The 13,814-nt window shown below is 42.1% G+C and overlaps 1 protein-coding gene across 1 annotated transcript in view; it reads right to left on the bottom strand.

Annotated features, from left to right (window-relative positions):
- The window catches only part of LOC311134441 (vitrin-like), a gene marked incomplete at its 5' end in the record, with an annotated part of 54,497 nt that overhangs the window by 32,279 nt on the left and 8,404 nt on the right, over window positions 1-13,814 (bottom strand). The window lies entirely within an intron of this gene.

Raw genomic sequence — 13,814 nt, 5'->3', positions numbered from 1 at the left:
CCACTCTACCATAAAGGCCTGATTGGTGGAGTGCTGCAGAGATGGTTGTCCTTCTGGAAGGTTCTCCCATCTCCACAGAGGAACTCTGGAGCTCTGTCAGAGTAACAATCAGCTCCAGGAAGAGTCTTGGTGGTTTCCAAATTTCTTCCATTTAAGAATGATGGAGGCCACGGTGTTCTTGGAGACCTTCAACGCTGCTGCAAAAACAAAAATCGTACCCTTCCCCAGATCTGTGCCTCGACACAATCCTATCTTGGAGCACTACGGGCAAATCCTTTGACCTCATGGCTTGGTTTTTGCTCTGACATGCACTGTCAACTGTGGGACCTTATATGGACCCAGTGTGTGCCTTTCCAAATCATGTCCAATCAATTGAATTTACCACAGGTAGAAACATCTCAAGGATAATCAATGGAAAAAGGATGCACCTGCGCTCAATTTCGGGTCTCATAGCAAAGGGTCTGAATACTTATGTAAATAAGGTATTTCTGTTTTTTATTTGTAATATACATTTGCAAACATTTCTAAAAATCTGTTTTCGGTTTGTCATTATGGGGTATTGTGTGTAGATTGATGAGGGGAAAAAAATATTTAATCCATTTTAGAATAAGTCTGTAACATAACAAAGTGGAAAAAGTCAAGGGGACTGAATACTTTCCGAATGCACGATATAACACTAGGTTGAAGATTGTTTTGTGATATATAACACTAGGTTGTTTTGTGATATATAACACTATGTTGAATTATGTTTTGTGATAGATAACACTAGGATGTTTTGTGAGATATAACACTAGGCTGGAGGTTGTTTTGTGATTCTAAGCAATGTTGTGCTGCTATTTTTATTGACTTGGCCAAAGCTTTTGATACGGTGGACCATTCCATTCTTGTGGGTCGGCTAAGGAGTATTGGTGTCTCTTAGGAGTCTTTGGCCTGGTTTGCTAACTACCTCTCTCAAAGAGTGCAGTGTATAAAGTCAGAACGTCTGCTGTCTCAGCCACTGCCTGTCACCAAGGGAGTACCCCAAGGCTCCATCCTAGGCCCCACGCTCTTCTCAATTTTCATCAACAACATAGCTCAGGCAGTAGGAAGCTCTCTCATCCATTTATATGCAGATGATACAGTCTTATACTCAGCTGGCCCCTCCCCGGATTTTGTGTTAAACGCTCTACAACAAAGCTTTCTTAGTGTCCAACAAGCTTTCTCTGCCCTTAACCTTGTTCTGAACACCTCCAAAACAAAGGTAATGTGGTTTGGTAAGAAGAATGCTCCTCTCCCCACCGGTGTGATTACTACCTCTGAGGGTTTAGAGCTTGAGGTAGTCACCTCATACGAGTCCTTGGGAGTATGGCTAGACGGTACACTGTCCTTCTCTCAGCACATATCAAAGCTGCAGGCTAAGGTTCAATCTAGACTTGGTTCCCTCTATCGTAATTCACCCCAGCTGCCAAACGAACCCTCAATCAGATGACCATCCTACCCATGCTAGATTACGGAGACATAATTTATAGATCGGCAGGTAAGGGTGCTCTCAGGCGGCTAGATGTTCTTTACCATTCAGCCATCAGATTTGCCACCAATGCTCCTTATAGGACACATCACTGCACTCTAAACTCCTCTGTAAACTGGTCATCTCTGTATACCCGTCGCAAGACCCACTGGTTGATGCTTATTTATAAAACCCTCTTAGGCCTCACTCCCCCCTATCTGAGATACCTACTGCAGCCCTCATCCTCCACATACAACACCCGTTCTGCCAGTCACATTCTGTTACAGGTCCCCAAAGCACACACATCCCTGGGTCGCTCCTCTTTTCAGTTCGCTGCAGCTAGCGACTGGAACGAGCTGCCAAAAACTCTCAAACTGGACAGTTTTATCTCCATCTCTTCATTGAAAGACTCAATCATGGACACTCTTACTGACAGTTGTGGCTGCGTCGCGTGGTGTATTGTTGTCTCTACCTTTTTGACTTTGTGCTGTTGTATGTGCCCAATAAAGTTTGTACCATGTTTTGTGCTGCTTCCATGTTGTGTTGCTACCATGTTGTTGTCATGTGGTGTTGCTACCATGCTGTGTTGTTGTCTTAGGTCTCTCTTGATGTAGTGTTGTGGCGTCTCTCTTTATGTAGTGTTGTGGCTTCTCTCTTTATGTAGTGTTGTGGCGTCTCTCTTTATGTAGTGTTGTGGTGTCTCTCTTTATGTAGTGTTGTGGTGTCTCTCTTTATGTAGTGTTGTGGCGTCTCTCTTTATGTAGTTTTGTGGTGTCTCTCTTTATGTAGTGTTGTGGCGTCTCTCTTTATGTAGTGTTGTGGTGTCTTTATGTAGTGTTGTGGCGTCTCTCTTTATGTAGTGTTGTGGCGTCTCTCTTTATGTAGTGTTGTGGTGTCTCTCTTTATGTAGTGTTGTGGCGTCTCTCTTTATGTAGTGTTGTGGTGTCTCTCTTTATGTAGTGTTGTGGTGTCTCTCTTTATGTAGTGTTGTGGCGTCTCTCTTTATGTAGTGTTGTGGTGTCTCTCTTTATGTAGTGTTGTGGCGTCTCTCTTTATGTAGTGTTGTGGTGTCTCTCTTTATGTAGTGTTGTGGCGTCTCTCTTTATGTAGTGTTGTGGCGTCTCTCTTTATGTAGTGTTGTGGTGTCTCTCTTTATGTAGTGTTGTGGCGTCTCTCTTTATGTAGTGTTGTGGTGTCTCTCTTTATGTAGTGTTGTGGTGTCTCTCTTTATGTAGTGTTGTGGTGTCTCTCTTTATGTAGTGTTGTGGTGTCTCTCTTTATGTAGTGTTGTGGTGTCTCTCTTTATGTAGTGTTGTGGTGTCTCTCTTGTCATGATGTGTGTTTTGTCCTATATATACACTTTTAATCCCAGCCCCCATCCCAGCAGGAGGCCCATTGCCTTTTGGTAGGCTGTGATTGTACATAAGAATGTTTTCTTAACTGACTTGCCTAGCTCAATAAAGGTTCAATAAATCAAGGTTGAAGTTTGTTTTGAGATATATAACATTAGGTTGAAGATGGTTTTGTTGTATATAACACTAGGTTGAAGATGGTTTTGTTGTATATAACACTAGGTTGAAGGTTGTTTTGTTGTATATAACACTAGGTTGAAGGTTGTTTTGTTGTATATAACACTAGGTTGAAGGTTGTTTTGTGATATATAACACTAGGTTGAAGGTTGTTTTGTGAAATATAACACTAGGTTGAAGGTTGTTTTGTGATATATAACACTAGGTTGAAGTTTGTTTTGTGATATATAACACTAGGTTGAAGGTTGTTTTGTGATATATAACACTAGGTTGACGGTTGTTTTGTGATATATAACACTAGGTTGAAGATTGTTTTGTTGTATATAACACTAGGTTGAAGGTTGTTTTGTTGTATATAACACTAGGTTGAAGGTTGTTTTGTGATATATAACACTAGGTTGAAGGTTGTTTTGTGAAATATAACACTAGGTTGAAGATTGTTTTGTGATATATAACACTAGGTTGAAATTTGTTTTGTTGTATATAACACTAGGTTTAAGGATGTTTTGTGATATATAACACTAGGTTTAAAATTGTTTTGTGATATATAACACTAGGTGTGAAGGTAGTTTTGTGTTATATAACACTAGGTTGTTTTGTGATATATAACACTATGTTGTTTTGTGATATAAAACATTAGGTTGGAGGTTGTTTTGTGATATATAAAACTAGGTTGTTTTGTGATATATAACACTAGGTTTAAGATTGTTTTGTGATAGATAACACTAGGATGTTTTGTGAGATATAACACTAGGCTGGAGGTTGTTTTGTGATTCTAAGCAATGTTGTGCTGCTATTTTTATTGACTTGGCCAAAGCTTTTGATACGGGGGACCATTCCATTCGTGTGGGTCGGCTAAGGAGCATTGGTGTCTCTGAGGGGTCTTTGGCCTGGTTTGCTAACTACCTCTCTCAAAGAGTGCAGTGTATGAAGTCAGAACATCTGCTGTCTCAGCCACTGCCTGTCACCAAGGGAGAACCCCAAGGCTCGATCCTAGGCCCCACGCTCTTCTCAATTTACATCAACAACACAGCTCAGGCAGTAGGAAGCTCTCTCATCCACTTATATGCAGATGATACAGTCTTATACTCAGCTGGCCCCTCCCCGGATTTTGTGTTAAACGCTCTACAACAAAGCTTTCTTAGTGTCCAACAAGCTTTCTCTGCCCGTAACCTTGATCTGAACACCTCCAAAACAAAGGTCATGTGGTTTGGCAAGAAGAATGCCCCTCCCTCTCCCCACCGGTGTGATTACTACCTCTGAGGGTTTAGAGCTTGAGGTAGTCACCTCATACGAGTCCTTGGGAGTACGGCTAGACGGTACACTGTCCTTCTCTCAGCACATATCAAAGCTGCAGGCTAAGGTTCAATCTAGACTTGGTTCCCTCTATCGTAATTCACCCCAGCTGCCAAACTAACCCTGATTCAGATGACCATCCTACCCATGCGAGATTACGGAGACATAATTTATAGATCGGCAGGTAAGGGTGCTCTCAGGCGGCTAGATGTTCTTTACCAATTCGGCCATTAGATTTGCCACCAATGCTCCTTATAGGACACATCACTGCACTCACTGGTCATCTCTGTAAAACCGGTCGCAAGACCAACTGGTTGATGCTTATTTATAAAACCCTCTTAGGCCTCACTCCCCCCTATATGAGATACCTACTGCAGCCCTCATCCTCCACATACAACACCCGTTCTGCCAGTCACATTCTGTTAAAGGTTCCCAAAGCACACACATCCCTGGGTCGCTCCTCTTTTCAGTTCGCTGCAGCTAGCGACTGGAACGAGCTGCAAAAAACACTCAAACTGGACAGTTTTATCTCCATCTCTTCATTGAAAGACTCAATCATGGACACTCTTACTGCCAGTTGTGGCTGCTTCGCGTGATGTATTGTTGTCTCTACCTTCTTGCCCTTTGTGCTGTTGTCTGCCCAATAATGTTTGTACCATGTTTTGTGCTGCTTCCATGTTGTGTTGCTACCATGTTGTTGTCATGTTGTGTTGCTACCTTGCTGTGTTGTCATGTGTTGCTGCCATGCTGTGTTGTTGTCTTAGGTCTCTCTTGATGTAGTGTTGTGGCGTCTCTCTTTATGTAGTGTTGTGGTGTCTCTCTTTATGTAGTGTTGTGGTGTCTCTCTTTATGTAGTGTTGTGGTGTCTCTCTTTATGTAGTGTTGTAGTGTCTCTCTTTATGTAGTGTTGTGGTGTCTCTCTTTATGTAGTGTTGTGGCGTCTCTCTTTATGTAGTGTTGTGGTGTCTTTATGTAGTGTTGTGGCGTCTCTCTTTATGTAGTGTTGTGGCGTCTCTCTTTATGTAGTGTTGTGGTGTCTCTCTTTATGTAGTGTTGTGGCGTCTCTCTTTATGTAGTGTTGTGGCGTCTCTCTTTATGTAGTGTTGTGGCGTCTCTCTTTATGTAGTGTTGTGGCGTCTCTCTTTATGTAGTGTTGTGGTGTCTCTCTCTCTTTATGTAGTGTTGTGGTGTCTCTCTTTATGTAGTGTTGTGGTGTCTCTCTTTATGTAGTGTTGGGGTGTCTCTCTTTATGTAGTGTTGTGGTGTCTCTCTTTATGTAGTGTTGTGGCGTCTCTCTTTATGTAGTGTTGTGGTCTCTCTTTATGTAGTGTTGTGGCGTCTCTCTTTATGTAGTGTTGTGGTGTCTCTCTTTATGTAGTGTTGTGGCGTCTCTCTTTATGTAGTGTTGTGGTGTCTCTCTTTATGTAGTGTTGTGGTGTCTCTCTTTATGTAGTGTTGTGGTGTCTCTCTTTATGTAGTGTTGTGTTGTCTCTCTTGTCATGATGTGTGTTTTGTCCTATATATACACTTTTAATCCCAGCCCCCATCCCAGCAGGAGGCCCATTGCCTTTTGGTAGGCTGTGATTGTACATAAGAATGTTTTCTTAACTGACTTGCCTAGCTCAATAAAGGTTCAATAAATCAAGGTTGAAGTTTGTTTTGAGATATATAACATTAGGTTGAAGATGGTTTTGTTGTATATAACACTAGGTTGAAGATGGTTTTGTTGTATATAACACTAGGTTGAAGGTTGTTTTGTTGTATATAACACTAGGTTGAAGGTTGTTTTGTTGTATATAACACTAGGTTGAAGATTGTTTTGTTGTATATAACACTAGGTTGAAGGTTGTTTTGTTGTATATAACACTAGGTTGAAGGTTGTTTTGTGATATATAACACTAGGTTGAAGGTTGTTTTGTGAAATATAACACTAGGTTGAAGATTGTTTTGTGATATATAACACTAGGTTGAAATTTGTTTTGTTGTATATAACACTATGTTTAAGGATGTTTTGTGATATATAACACTAGGTTGAAAATTGTTTTGTGATATATAACACTAGGTGTGAAGGTAGTTTTGTGTTATATAACACTAGGTTGTTTTGTGATATATAACACTATGTTGTTTTGTGATATAAAACATTAGGTTGGAGGTTGTTTTGTGATATATAAAACTAGGTTGTTTTGTGATATAAAACACTAGGTAGAAGGTTGTTTTGTGATATATAACACTAGGTTGAAAGTTATTCTGTGAAATATAACACTAAGTTGTTTTGTGATATACACTGCACAAAAAAATTAAGGGAACACTTAAACAACACAATGTAACTCCAAGTCAATCACACTTCTGTGAAATCAAACTGTCCACTTAGGAAGCAACACTGATTGACAATACATTTCACATGCTGTTGTGCAAATGGAATAGACAACAGGTGGAAATTATAGGCAATTAGCAAGACACCCCCAATAAAGGACTGGTTTTGCAGGTGGTGACCACAGACCACTTCTCAGTTCCTATGCTTCCTGGCTGATGTTTGGTCACTTTTGAATGCTGGCGGTGCTTTCACTCTAGTGGTAGCATGAGACGGAGTCTACAACCCACACAAGTGGCTCAGGTAGTGCAGCTCATCCAGGATGGCACATCAATGCGAGCTGTGGCAAGAAGGTTTGCTGTGTCTGTCAGCGTAGTGTCCAGAGCATGGAGGCGCTACCAGGAGACAGGCCAGTACATCAGGAGACGTGGAGGAGGCCGTAGGAGGGCAACAACCCAGTAGCAGGACTGCTACCTCCGCCTTTGTGCAAGGAGGAGCAGGAGGAGAACCGCCAGAGCCCTGCAAAATGACCTCCAGCAGGCCACAAATGTGCATGTGTCTGCTCAAACGGTCAGAAACAGACTCCATGAGGGTGGTATGAGAGCCCGACGTCAACAGGTGGGGGTTATGCTTACAGCCCAACACCGTGCAGGACGTTTGGCATTTGCCAGAGAACACCAAGATTGGCAAATTCGCCACTGGCGCCCTGTGCTCTTCACAGATGAAAGCAGGTTCACACTGAGCACATGTGACAGACGTGACAGAGTCTGGAGACGCCGTGGAGAACGTTCTGCTGCCTGCAACATCCTCCAGCATGACCGGTTTGGCGGTGGGTCAGTCATGGTGTGGGGTGGCATTTCTTTGGGGGGCCGCACAGCCCTCCATGTGCTCGCTAGAGGTAGCCTGACTGCCATTAGGTACCGAGATGAGATCCTCAGACCCCTTGTGAGACCATATGCTGGTGCGGTTGGCCCTGGGTTCCTCCTAATGCAAGACAATGCTAGACCTCATGTGGCTGGAGGGTGTCAGCAGTTCCTGCAAGAGGAAGGCATTGATGCTATGGACTGGCCCGCCCGTTCCCCAGACCTGAATCCAATTGAGCACATCTGGGACATCTTGTCTCGCTCCATCCACCAACGCCACGTTGCACCACAGACTGTCCAGGAGTTGGCGGATGCTTTAGTCCAGGTCTGGGAGGAGATCCCTCAGGAGACCATCCGCCACCTCATCAGGAGCATGCCCAGGCGTTGTAGGGAGGTCATACAGGCACGTGGAGGCCACACACACTACTGAGCCTCATTTTGAGGGTGACTCCAAATCCAGACCTCCATGGGTTGATACATTTGATTTCCATTGATAATTTTTGTGTGATTTTGTTGTCAGCACATTCAACTATGTAAAGAAAAAAGTATTTAATAAGATTATTTCATTCATTCAGATCTAGGATGTGTTATTTTAGTGTTCCCTTAATATTTTTGAGCAGTGCATAATACTAGGTTGATGGTTGTTTGGTGATATATAACACTAGGTTGGAGGTTGTGTTGTGGTATATAACACTAGGTTGGAGGTTGTTTTGTGATATATAACACTAGGTTGGAGGTTGTTTTGTGATATATAACACTAGGTTGGAGGTTGTTTTGTGATATATAACATTAGGTTGAAGGTTGTTTTGTGATATATAACACTAGTTTGAAGGTTGTTTTGTGATATATAACACTAGGTTGGAGGTTGTGTTGTGGTATATAACACTAGGTTGGAGGTTGTTATATTTGTATTTTAAAATGTGTTATATTTGTGTATTTAAAATGTGTTGTATTTGTGTATTTAAAATGTGTTATATTTGTGTATTATATTTCTGTATTTAAAATGTGTTATATTTGTGTTTTTAAAATGTGTTATATTTGTGTATTATATGTGTATTTAAAATATGTTATATTTGTGTATTTAATGTGTTATATTTGTGTATTTAAAATGTGTTATATTTGTGTATTATAGTTCTGTATTTAAAATGTGTTGTATTTGTGGCTTTAAAGGGTGTCATATTTGTGTATTTAAAATGTGTTATATTTGTATTTTAAAATGTGTTATATTTGTGTATTTTAAATGTGTTATATTTGTGTATTTAAAATGTGTTGTATTTGTGTATTATATTTGTGTATTTAAAATGTGTTATATTTGTGTATTTAAAATGTGTTTTATTTGTGAATTATATTTGTGTATTCAAAATGGGTTATATTTGTGTATTTAAAATGTGTTATATTTGTGTATTTAAAATGTGTTATATTTGTGGATTATATGTGTATTTAAAATATGTTATATTTTTGTATTTAAAATGTGTTATATTTGTATTTTAAAATGTGTTATATTTGTGTATTTAAAATGTGTTGTATTTGTGTATTATATTTGTGTATTTAAAATGTGTTATATTTGTGTATTTAAAATGTGTTGTATTTGTGAATTATATTTGTGTATTCAAAATGGGTTATATTTGTGTATTTAAAATGTGTTATATTTGTGTATTTAAAATGTGTTATATTTGTGTATTATATGTGTATTTAAAATATGTTATATTTTTTTATTTAAAATGTGTTATATTTGTGTATTTGAGAATATAACACTAGGTTGAAGATTGTTTTGTGATATATAATACTAGGTTGAAGCTGGTTTGTGATATATCATACCATTCTTAAGCAAAATACTGGAGAAATTGGTCTTCAAAAAGCTAAATGATTGAAGTGCCAACTGTATTTTGTTAAAATTCCAATCTGATTTTCGTGCCCAGCACAGCACAGAGACAGCCTTAGTTAAAGTGGTAAATTATCTTAGAGCCAATAAAGATGCCAAACAGCTCTCTGTCCTTGTACTCTTGGATTTAAGCGCTGCATTCGACACTGTTGACCATGATGTCCTTCTGGACAGACTGGAGAGGTGGTTGGCCTCTGTTGACCATGATGTCCTTCTGGACAGACTGGAGAGGTGGTTGACCTCTGTTGACCATGATGTCCTTCTGGACAGACTGGAGAGGTGGGTTGGCCTCTGTTGACCATGATGTCCTTCTGGACAGACTGGAGAGGTGGTTGACCTCTGTTGACCATGATGTCCTTCTGGACAGACTGGAGAGGTGGTTGGCCTCTGTTGACCATTGATGTCCTTCTGGACAGACTGGAGAGGTGGTTGACCTCTGTTGGCCATGATGTCCTTCTGGACACACTGGAGAGGTGGGTTGGCCTCTGTTGACCATGATGTCCTTCTGGACACACTGGAGAGGTGGTTGACCTCTGTTGACCATGATGTCCTTCTGGACAGACTGGAGAGGTGGTTGGCCTCTGTTGACCATGATGTCCTTCTGGACACACTGGAGAGGTGGGTTGGCCTCTGTTGACCATGATGTCCTTCTGGACACACTGGAGAGGTGGTTGACCTCTGTTGACCATGATGTCCTTCTGGACAGACTGGAGAGGTGGTTGGCCTCTGTTGACCATGATGTCCTTCTGGACAGACTGGAGAGGTGGTTGGCCTCTGTTGACCATGATGTCCTTCTGGACAGACTGGAGAGGTGGTTGACCTCTGTTGACCATGATGTCCTTCTGGACAGACTGGAGAGGTGGTTGACCTCTGTTGACCATGATGTCCTTCTGGAGAGGTGGGTTGGCCTCTGTTGACCATGATGTCCTTCTGGACAGACTGGAGAGGTGGTTGGCCTCTGTTGACCATGATGTCCTTCTGGACACACTGGAGAGGTGGGTTGGCCTCTGTTGACCATGATGTCCTTCTGGACACACTGGAGAGGTGGTTGACCTCTGTTGACCATGATGTCCTTCTGGACAGACTGGAGAGGTGGTTGGCCTCTGTTGACCATGATGTCCTTCTGGACAGACTGGAGAGGTGGTTGGCCTCTGTTGACCATGATGTCCTTCTGGACAGACTGGAGAGGTGGTTGACCTCTGTTGACCATGATGTCCTTCTGGACAGACTGGAGAGGTGGTTGACCTCTGTTGACCATGATGTCCTTCTGGAGAGGTGGGTTGGCCTCTGTTGACCATGATGTCCTTCTGGACAGACTGGAGAGGTGGGTTGTCCTCTGTTGACCATGATGTCCTTCTGGACAGACTGGAGAGGTGGTTGGCCTCTGTTGACCATGATGTCCTTCTGGAGAGGTGGTTGGCCTCTGTTGACCATGATGTCCTTCTGGACAGACTGGAGAGGTGGGTTGACCTCTGTTGACCATGATGTCCTTCTGGAGAGGTGGGTTGGCCTCTGTTGACCATGATGTCCTTCTGGACAGACTGGAGAGGTGGGTTGACCTCTGTTGACCATGATGTCCTTCTGGACACACTGGAGAGGTGGTTGACCTCTGTTGACCATGATGTCCTTCTGGACAGACTGGAGAGGTGGGTTGGTCTCTGTTGACCATGATGTCCTTCTGGACAGACTGGAGGGGTGGGTTGGCCTCTGTTGACCATGATGTCCTTCTGGACAGACTGGAGAGGTGGTTGACCTCTGTTGACCATGATGTCCTTCTGGACAGACTGGAGAGGTGGGTTGACCTCTGTTGACCATGATGTCCTTCTGGAGAGGTGGGTTGGCCTCTGTTGACCATGATGTCCTTCTGGACAGACAGGAGAGGTGGTTGGCCTCTGTTGACCATGATGTCCTTCTGGACAGACAGGAGAGGTGGTTGGCCTCTGTTGACCATGATGTCCTTCTGGACAGACAGGAGAGGTGGTTGGCCTCTGTTGACCATGATGTCCTTCTGGACAAACTGGAGAGGCGGGTTGGCCTCTACGGTCCAGTTATAAATTGGTTTAGGACCTATTTAACCGGTCGAGAGTTTTTTGTCACCCTTGGTGAACATAACTCAGAGGCGTTCCACAACGTTCGATTTTTACTGTTCAGTTTATATACAGTCGTGGTCAAAAGTTTTGAGAATTACACAAGTATTGGTCTTCACAAAGTTTGCTGCTTCAGTGTTTTTAGATATTCTTGTCAGATGTTACTATGGTATACTGAAGTATAATTACAAGCATTCCATAAGTGTCAAATACTTTTATTGACAATTACATTAAGTTTATGCAATGAGTCAATATTTGCAGTGTTGACCCTTCTTTTTCAAGACCTCTGTAATCCGCCCTGGCATGATGTCAATTAACTTCTGGGCCACATCCTGACTGATGGCAGCCCATTCTTGCATAATTAATGGATTTTTGTTTGCCCACCCGCCTCTTGAGGATCGACCACAAGTTCTCAATGAGATTAAGGTCTGGGGAGTTTCCTTGCCATGGACCCAAAATGTCGATGTTTTGTTCCCCGAGCCACTTAGTTATCACTTTTGCCTTATGGCAAGGTGCTCCATCATGCTGGAAAAGGCATTGTTCATCACCAAACTATTCTTGGATGGTTGGGAGAATTTGCTCTCAGAGGATGTGTTGGTACCATTCTTTAATCATGGCTGTGTTCTTAGGCAAAATAGTGAGTGAGCCCACTCCCTTGGCTGAGAAGCAACCCCACACATGAATGGTCTCAGGATGCTTTACTGTTGGCATAACACAGGACTGATGGTAGCGCTCACCTTGTCTTCTCCGGACAAGGTGTTTTCCGGATGCCCCAAACAATCGGAAAGGGGATTCATCAGAGAAAATGACTTTACCCCATTCCTCAGCAGTCCAATCCCTGTATCAGTCTGTCCCTGATGTTTTTCCTGGAGAGAAGTGGCTTCCTCGCTGCCCTTCTTGACATCAGGCCATCCTCCAAAAGTCTTCGCCTCACTGTGCGTGCAGATGCACTCACACCTGCCTGCTGCCATTCCTGAGCAAGCTCTGCACTGGTGGTGCCCCGATCCCGCAGCTGAATCAACTTTAGGAGACGGTCCTGGCGCTTGCTGGACTTTCTTGGGCGCCCTGAAGCCTTCTTCACAACAATTGAACCTCTCTCCTTGAAGTTCTTGATGATCCGATAAATGGTTGATTTAGGTGCAATCTTACTAGCAGCAATATCCTTGCTTGTGAAGCCCTTTTTGTGCAAAGCAATGATGACGGCACGTGTTTCCTTGCAGGTAACCATGGTTAACAGAGGAAGAACAATGATTTCAAGCACCACCCTCCTTTTAAAGCTTCCAGTCTGTTATTCTAACTCAATCAGCATGACAGAGTGATCTCCAGCCTTGTCCTCGTCAACACTCTCACCTGTGTTAACGAGAGAATCACTGACATGATGTCAGCTGGTCCTTTTGTGGCAGGGATGAAATGCAGTGGAAATGTTTTTTGTGGATTAAGTTCATTTTCATGGCAAAGAGGGACTTTGCAATTAATTGCAATTCATCTGATCACTCTTCATAACATTCTGGTGTATATGCAAATTGCCATCATAAAAACTGAGGCAGCAGACTTTGTGAAAATTAATATTTGTGTCATTCTCAAAACTTTTGACCACGACTGTAGATGCCAAAATGAATTGTGCTGCCTTGTTTGTGGACTTGTCAAAGCATTTTGACACAGTTGATCATTATGTTTAATTGAGAAAGTTTTCCTCAATAGGCCTGGGCACTGATGCCTGTATGTAGTTTCAGAACTATCTCAGTAATAGAACTCAGGCTATTGTGACAGAGGGTGTCAGATCTGAATTCCTTGCATAAAGGGGGTACCCCAGGGTGTGATTCTGGGGACACTATTGTTTATGCTGTATATAATTAACATTGGAAATACTGTAAAAGATTGTAATATGAAGTGAAAATTGTAAGTGAAGATTGTGTTTGTTTTTTATGACATGTTTTGAGTATTTTATTGTGGTTTGTATTGATGTGTGTGTTTGTATTGATGTGTGTGTATTGATGTGTGTGCGTGTATTGATGTGTGTGTATTGATGTGTGTGTGTATTGATGTGTGTGTGTATTGATGTGTGTGGTTGTATTGATGGTGTGTGGTTGTATTGATGTGTGTGTGTTGTATTGATGTGTGTGGTTGTATTGATGAGTGTGGTTGTATTGATGTGTGTGTTTGTATTGATGTGTGTATTTGTATTGATGTGTGTGGTTGTATTGATGTGTGTGTGTTGTATTGACGTGTGTGTGTATTGATGTGTGTGGTTGTATTGATGTGTGTGTATTGACGTGTGTGTGTATTGATGTGTGTGGTTGTATTGATGTGTGTGGTTGTATTGATGTGTGTGGTTGTATTGATGTGTGTGGTTGCATTGA

The sequence above is a fragment of the Coregonus lavaretus genome (genome assembly GCF_964263955.1).
Source record: "Coregonus lavaretus genome assembly, chromosome: 1".
NCBI classification, from domain to species: domain Eukaryota; kingdom Metazoa; phylum Chordata; class Actinopteri; order Salmoniformes; family Salmonidae; genus Coregonus; species Coregonus lavaretus.
The sequence above is the reverse complement of the archived record's forward strand: the minus strand, read 5'-3'. Positions and strand labels throughout refer to the sequence as shown.